An 8,180-nucleotide genomic window follows, 5' to 3' on the forward strand; every position below is an offset into this window, starting at 1 on the left:
AAGGCTGGCGGTTCAAATCCACCAGCCACTCCTCGGAAGGAAGATGGGGCAATCTACTTCCGTAGTGATACTGCCTCGGAAACCCAAGGAGGGGTCGTTGTGAGTCGGGTCCAACTCTATGGCACATAACAACAACAACAACAACAAAATGGGATTTGGATACTTCCTGTAAAAACAGAGAAGAATGTATAAAGCAGAGAATGATTCAGAAAACAAAGTTACATTACATTTTATGTAAATAGGTCATTTTAGCTTGACAAGTTGACGGAGCTATATTTTAGTTCCTGTAATTTCACCTGGAAACTAAGACAACCAGATGATTTTACCATTTTTAAAAACTATGTTAAACGAAGTAAAAAAGGATGATTTGTTACATCAAGTATATAGGTTTAATTCTGGTAATTAGCCAGTTATTATACTTTTTCATTGATTCTTCTCAAATAAGGCTATTTGGTTATTCCTTTGACTTTGGGTTTTTAACTGCTCTTGTTTCTGTACCCTATGTTCTCCAGGGAATCACTATGCATGGTTTGGCAATAGTTTTCACTTTGGTAAATGAATCTTTGTTCTGTGAGTCTTTAAATACATTTAGACAGTTTAAGATTTGGAGGGCCTTTTTAGAAATAGAATATGGCAATAGGATATATTTTGTATATTGTGCTTTAGTAAGTTTATCCCTAGTCTTCCAAAGAACTTTTTTTTTTTTTAAAAAAAAGCTTACTTCTGTTTCAAATGATTACGTCTCCAAATCTCTATTTCTGAATTCTTTGTTGAATGGTGAATTGGGGATTTAAACAGTTGAGTATTTAAATAATTTGTTACTTAACAAGTAGAAATCAATGGAAAAGATTCTCTTTGGCTTTTAAAGAATTTGGCTTTTGGATTTGAGGATAAATTACAAATATAGGTAAACTTTTAGTCAGAAAGTAATAAATCATTATGAAACAGCAATTTGAAATTTTAAAATCATTAGGAACAGTTTTGTTTTAAAGGCTGAATTTATTTTATACATCATTAAAGATTTTTAAGTTGAAACAATATTATTATAACTTTTGCTGTAATTTCAGAAATAAATCCTGAGAGATGATTGGTCATGACATATCAGTTATGACTAGAGTTCTTTTCATTTCTTTGTATTTTTTAAAAGATCATGTTACCTTGTCTTGAAATTCAAAGTAGTTGCATTTAGTTTTCTGTATGTTTTAGTAAGAAAGTTGCTCAGGCTACAAATCATTTATTAAAATACTGGCACAGATGATTGTCTTCTGTTTTGAAGTTTGTGCCCAAGCATGTAGGTCCTGATTGAAATATCGTATTAGTTATATCACTACAATTTTTCTGGTTTCTCTCTGGTCTTCTCTATACATTTCACAAACTCCAGGCATGCTGAGCCATTCTCTCTGCTGGAATGGTTCTCTGTACTTCTGGCTCGCTGTAACCCAAACCTGCCTGTGATTCTGAATGACTTGTGGCACATGCTAAAAATATGAATCCTATCTTCCCTTTTGGGAGATTCTAATTCATTAAATCTGAAGTGAGGCCAGAACAGCTCTATATGTGGTTATGAGGAGCTCTGGTACCATAGTGCCTAAGGCACTTGACTGCTAACCAGAAGGCTGGCGGTTCAAACCCACCAGCCACTCCTCGGAAGGAAGGTTGGGCAGTCCTACTTCCGTAGTGATACTGCCTTGGCAACCCAGGGAGGGGTCGCTATGAGTCAGGGCCGACTCGACGGCAAATAACAACAACAACAACAACAACAATGTGGTTATGATGCACAGCCAAATTTGAAAAGCACAAATTCACTTTATTCAAATATTCCTTCGAAAGAGCATTTCCTGACACCCATGGATCCTGAGTATACTTTTATCATAACTATAGTATATCTTTTCTCATTAGATTGTAAATTCCTAGAGGGAGTTTATAGAGGGTTGTGTCTTATTTTATTTAGCATCCCCAGCATTTAACATAGTGTGTGGCATTTAGTAGGTGCTCAGCAAGTGTTGGATAACTAAATGAAAATATGAGTTGGAAAGATGTTCTTCAGTTGCTCACACAAAACAAACACAAGTTTATGCTTTAAGAGTATAAACATTTATATGCCCTAAATTGTGTTAGTCTAGATATTACCAAAGGAGCCCTGGGGACACAATGGTTAAATGTTCAGCTGTTAACTGAAAAGTCGGTGGTTCAGAACACCCAGTGGCTCCTCAGGAAAAAAGACCTCTTTAATTTTTTCCTTTCTCCAGGGCTATTTTCTTTGGTTGATAAAGTGATTTACTTATGATTAGGTACCATATTATATGAGAAATACATATATGTTTAGAATTGTGCTTAAGCTATGATAGAAACATGGGAATTGAGACTGAATGAAGAAATGTAGTCGTATTTCTCATCTCAAGTTTATTCTGAGGAGTAAATGCATTTAATATTAGGTTGTGTGAAATCTCTTTTTCTTCTCCTCCCTCTTCTTTTCTGTTGAACATATAAAATTAAATTCATGGAGTTAAAAAATATAAATTATTTTTTTTTAAATATGAGTTAGCTGTACTACAAGTTAGGGTGAATAGAAGTTTTTGTAATGATCCCCTTCTGATGAATGATCTGTTTCTATGCTTATGTCCAACAGCTTTTCTGACTCCAAACACAATGTTTTCCTCACCTGGTGTTTCATTCTTTGATATGAGACTAATTTTTTCATCTTTTATTCAGAAATTTTTAGTGTATGCATAATAAAACCCAAATCCCTCATCCTGGAACTGAAAGTGTTTTGTTTGTAAACAAACCAAAGCCAGCATTCTGATCATTTCATTTCTATCCCTTATGCTCAAGCCAAGTTCCTTCTTGTTAGTCCCTGTATTGTCGTCTGTCCCCTGCCTTCTACTGGTCTTACACCTACAGTTCTTTTCTTCCTCTGGCTTTTCCAGTTTTCTTATGCCCACATTCAGTCTATGCACTCCTTAAAAGTTTTCCTGGTCCTTCTTGCATAAACAATGCTTTATTTATGCTGCTTTTATGACACTTTCTTGTCTGTATTGATCTTATTTCTTAAAGGCTAAATTTAACACTTTGTATTCCTTATAAAGTATATTGGTGTATTGTGCGTAGTTGAATGAATGAATAAATAATGTACTAAAGATCCCTATCTATGTGGAACCTTACTGGCCTAGGCCAGGAAGAAAATATTTCTCTTATAATCTTATTTCTTACTAAGTTTAAGAGTGTTGTGTAGTTGATATGGTAAAGTATTCCCTATGCAACTTGTACTTTAGTGATCTGCAGGTAGGGTATTCTCACCAAGGCCCTTCATGTTGATTTCTTTCTATCAGATGAAGTCTGTAAAAGTCTTGCCTAAGACAAGTCCTTATTATCCTACCATTTAAGTTCCCTCTGGATACAGTTTTCTTTTTCATCCTTTGTCCCTTTCAACCTTTTTTTCAAGTAATATTAGAATTAAAAGTAGGAGCTATTTGGACAGTTATGGATTCTGGTGATGTTTTTATAAATTAAAAAAGAAAAAGATCACTAGCTTGTTTTTAAAAACTCTGGTAATAAAGCTTTTGACTGGTTTCTCTTTGTACTGCTGTGGATTAGTCTTGTACGTAAGAGAACATTGTCTAAAGTAGAGCATTAATGAGAATATTTCATCAACCTTCTTGTGTAATTCCTCATTAAAATAATATGGAGAAGGACTTTGACATTATGGTTGTTTGAAAATGCTTGTGGCTTTCTTTCCAATAAAGTCAGCCAAAATGGATTATTTTTTTCTGACCCCCTTCCTCATCTCTTCTTGTAACAATACATTCATTAACCATCATAATTTAGATACTGTGTTTTATAGTTAGTTATTTTATTTATTCCTTGAGGCCTTCATAAAATATTACTTTTTCCCATTTTACATATTGAAAATGGTTGCTCAGAATGGTTAAATGATTTTCTTAAGGTCATATCAATATTAAATAAGAGAACCAGAATTTGAATTTGAGTCTTCTGATTTTATGGCTGAAGCATTTGTGTTACATCAGTTGTCTTTTCTCATAAATTACAAGAGTTAATATTTATGTAGCACAATTAAAGAATTCTTTTTACATACATTTTCATTTTTCATAACAGTCTCACAGAGAATTATATAATTATGCAAACTGGTAATTTAAATACTATATTGCATTTTAAAACATATATCTACATGTTGAATGTAGTGACTGAAGCTGTGAAAACAGTGAATGTTAATTAAATATAAGAAATGCTTCTCCGATTTTCCCATTTTCTTATTCTTTCCATGATTATTACTATTACTTCAGCCTTCATTATTTCATATCTGTACTTTGACAGCTTTGTAGCTGTTTATTCCCTGCTTCTAATCTCTTTCCTTTTCCAAGTCATCCTACACACAGCTGTTAGAATTATCTTTCTCAGACACTGCTTTCATCTTTTCACTCCCACAATCAGGAACCTGTAATGACTCCCTGTTGCCTCTCTAACAAATTCAAACTTTTCAGGGGGCCTTCAGTCTTTACTGATTACTTTGTTATTCCAGTCTACTGTTTCGTTTGTTGATTTTTTGTGACATTGACTGAATTCTGAACAGTCTGTCATTTTTGTCTCACACTGGTAGCTGATCTGTCTGCCACTTCATATGATGTTCCCAGTGGCAAAGTGTCTAATATCCCAAATAGGGAAGCATTTAGAGTAGTTAAGAAGCTGAAACACGCTTTAGGGAGGAGGATAGTGACAAAGGTACAGGGAACATTTTGGCAACCACTACTATCATTCCCTTGTATTTAGATAATAAATAAGAACAATTTACAAAGAACATTGTGAAGGGTTTTATGGAGTAGAGAGGAAATTTCTCTATTCATTTATTCTATTTATATATAGATAAGAGTGTTTTAGGATAATGATGAAGAGATGTTTATTCCTTCACCAGTACTACACTGTCTTTATTATTGTTGTTATCTTCATATTTAATAACCTGATTCTTGACTTTGTTCTTGTTTAGAATTATCTTGGCTATTCTTGAGTCTTGTCCTTTGCTACTAATTTAGAATCAGCTTGCCAAGTTCTTCAAAAAACTGCTGTGATTTTGATTTGCATTCAGGTGAATTTATTGATTAATTTAGAGAGAATGGACTTCCTTATGATATTAAATCTTTCAATTTATGAAAAAGTATATCTCTGTTTAAAGGTTCCTGGGTGGTGCAAGGGAGCTCTGGTGTCATGGTGCCTAAGGCATTTATTTGACTGCTAACAGAAGGCTGGTGGTTCAAACCCACTAGCCATTCCTCGGAAGGAAGATTGGGCAATCTATTTCCATAGCGATACCACCTCGGAAACCCAAGGAGGGGTTGCTGTGAGTCGGATTCAACTCGACGGCAGTGAGTTTTGTTTTTTTTTTTTTGGGGGGGGGTGTTGCAAATGTATTGCGCTGGAGTACTGACTGAAAGGTTGGTGGTTTGAACCCACCCAGTGATACCACAGAAGAAAGGCCGTGGCACTCTGCTTCTGTAGAGATTATAGCTAAGGAAACCCTGTGGAATAATTTTACTGTTTAACACATGGGGTCACCATGAGTCAAAATCAACTTGACAACAACAGATTTGGTTTTCTAACTCTAATTATGTCTTCTTTAACAGCTTTTCATTAAGTTTTATAGTTGTAAATATTTCTCAGAAACATCTTAGAATTATTATCAGTTATCTTATTTTCTTGTTGATATTGTTAATGATGCCTTTCTTAAAAATACATTTTTTAACTTCTGTTGCTATGCATTCAGTTGACTTTTATACCTTGTCCTAGTACTCACTGAACTCATTAATTCTAATAATTTTTTTTCTCTCTCTTTTGTTCTGATAGTCATAAAATCTGCAAACAATGACAGTTTTTTCCTTTCTAGTGTTTACATCTCTTCTCCTTTTTTAATCTTCAAAAACTTTTCATATCTGAAAATTTGGGAATAAAAATTGTCTTTAAAGAGCTCAAAAGTAATAATCTGTAGAAATCCCTTATTTTACAGGGAAGAAGAAAGTCCCCTGGGTGGTACCAATGGTTTGCTCCTGGCTGTTCACTGAAAGGCTGGTGGTTTGAGTCTACCAGCAGCACTGTGAAAAAAAGGCCTGGCGATCCACATCTGTGAGGTTACCTGTTGCCATTGAGGTGATTCTGACTTATAGTGACCCCATAGGGTAGAGTGGAACTCCCCATAGGATTTCTTAAGCTGTAAATCTTTATAGAAACAGATTGCCAATTCTTTCTCCCGTGGAGCTGCTGGTAGGTACGAACCACCAATCTTTCAGTTCCTGGCCGAGCACTTAACCATTATGCCACCAGAGGTCCTTTCTGTAAGATTACAGCCCTTGAAAACCCTCTGGAGTACAGTTCTACTCTGACACATATGAGGTCACTGTGAGTCTGAAATGACTCACTGACAACAGGTTAAGGTCAGCAACTGCACAGAGGTAGTCCTACTAGTAAAATCCTTGGTAGTGATTATGTTGCCCAATTCATCACTATAAATAAATGAAATAATAAAGGAAAAGGATATATGAAGATACTTAATTAAAAATAAAGATTAGTGTTCATTTGCCTTATTAATGTTTGCACAATAACTTAATACATTTGATTTATTATTATAAACAATAATTTAATCTTACAAAAATTACAGTAGCTGATCTTAAGAGGTTTCTCATGTAATGAGCTCTCTAGAGCTGTCCATCTGTTTCAATTTTAGGATAGCTCAGAAAATTAATTTTGTTTTCATTTTGGACCCCCAATAGAGTGAACCTTACATCCTGTATTTATGCCAAATATGCATTTCCTGAGTATTTATGATGGGACAGTAGTCTTGTTTCCTGATTGCTTTAAAATAAATTAGAAAGTAATTAAAACTCCAGGTAATGTGTAAATGTAAGGAAATGACAACTTATAGGGAGACAGTTAGCATAATGTAGAAGATTATAGGCTCTTAGAGTACTTCAGTTTAAATCCTGGTTCTGTTACTGAGTTACTCCAGACCACAAACCCTAGGCAAGAATGATGGCTTGACTTAAATTGCTTTCATGTCAGGTTACTACAGGAGCCTGAATGGTGCGAGAAGTTTGCAATAGCCTACTAACCTAACTAGGCTGTTCAAACCTACCCAGGAGCTCCTTGGAAGAAAGGCCTGGCAAACTGCTTTCATAAAAGATTACAGCCAAGGAAATCCTATGGAGCCATTCTACTCTGTAACATATAAGATTGCCATGTGTCAGAATTGACTTGACAACAACAGATTTTTTTTCTTTTTCCCAAGATTACTACCAAACCAATAAAGAAATAATGCAAAGGATATATGAGGTAAGGGTGCAGATGAGTGGCTATAGCTCGCCTCTGCTTCCCTAGTTTCTCACTGTGGTATTGCTGAAGTTTGGCAGTTGGTGTAGCCTGCAGAAACTGAGAAAACAGTGAGGTCAGAGAAATCCAGAGCTGTCACCATCATCATCAGGCTTTTATTAAGCCTGGAAATGGCATGTGAGAATCACTTAGTTTTTTGACCTTGGATCAATCATTTACTCTGCCTCAGCCTTAGTATCCTCATCTGTAAGATGGGAAACAATACATTTTTGGGGTGGAAATTGTCAGTTGGTCGATCCAACAGTAATTCTTACCTCCCTTCTTCCTTACTTCATCCCATAATCTCTTTATCGACCTATCATGTTTTGTAACCATGTAAGACTATTAGGGAAAGGAGAAAGAAACAGATACTTTCAGAATAGCTGGCATTATGCACACTACACAAAAATATTGTTCTATATTCTGCTTTGATGAATAGCGAATAAGGTTTTATAAGCTTGCAAGTGGACATCTGAGATGAGACAGTTGGTCTCACTTTATCCGGAGCAAAGAAGAATGAAGAAAATTAGAGACACATGGAAAAGTCCAAGGGACTTGTGGACCATGTAAACCTCAGTTTGCATGACCCTGAGACCAGAAGAACTAGATAGTGCCTGGCTATGACTGTCAATTACTCAGATTAGGATCAAAATAGGATATATTGGATGGAGTGGGAGAAAAATGTGGGACAAAACTCAAAATCATAAAAAAAACCCCAGGCTTACTGGTCTGACAGAGACCAGCAAAACCCCTGAGACTATCGCCCCTAGTCATTCTTCAGACCTGGAACTGAACTCACTCCCGTGGCTAGA

The 8,180-nt window shown here is 35.4% G+C and overlaps 1 protein-coding gene across 1 annotated transcript in view; it reads left to right on the plus strand.

Annotated features, from left to right (window-relative positions):
• Positions 1 to 8,180, plus strand: part of PIGK (phosphatidylinositol glycan anchor biosynthesis class K) — a 202,580-nt gene that overhangs the window by 20,546 nt on the left and 173,854 nt on the right. The gene's annotated exons all lie outside the window — the stretch shown is intronic.

The sequence above is a fragment of the Orycteropus afer genome, unplaced genomic scaffold (assembly GCF_000298275.1).
Source record: "Orycteropus afer afer isolate SDZICR_OR568_19922 unplaced genomic scaffold, OryAfe1.0 scaffold00164, whole genome shotgun sequence".
Classification (NCBI taxonomy): domain Eukaryota; kingdom Metazoa; phylum Chordata; class Mammalia; order Tubulidentata; family Orycteropodidae; genus Orycteropus; species Orycteropus afer.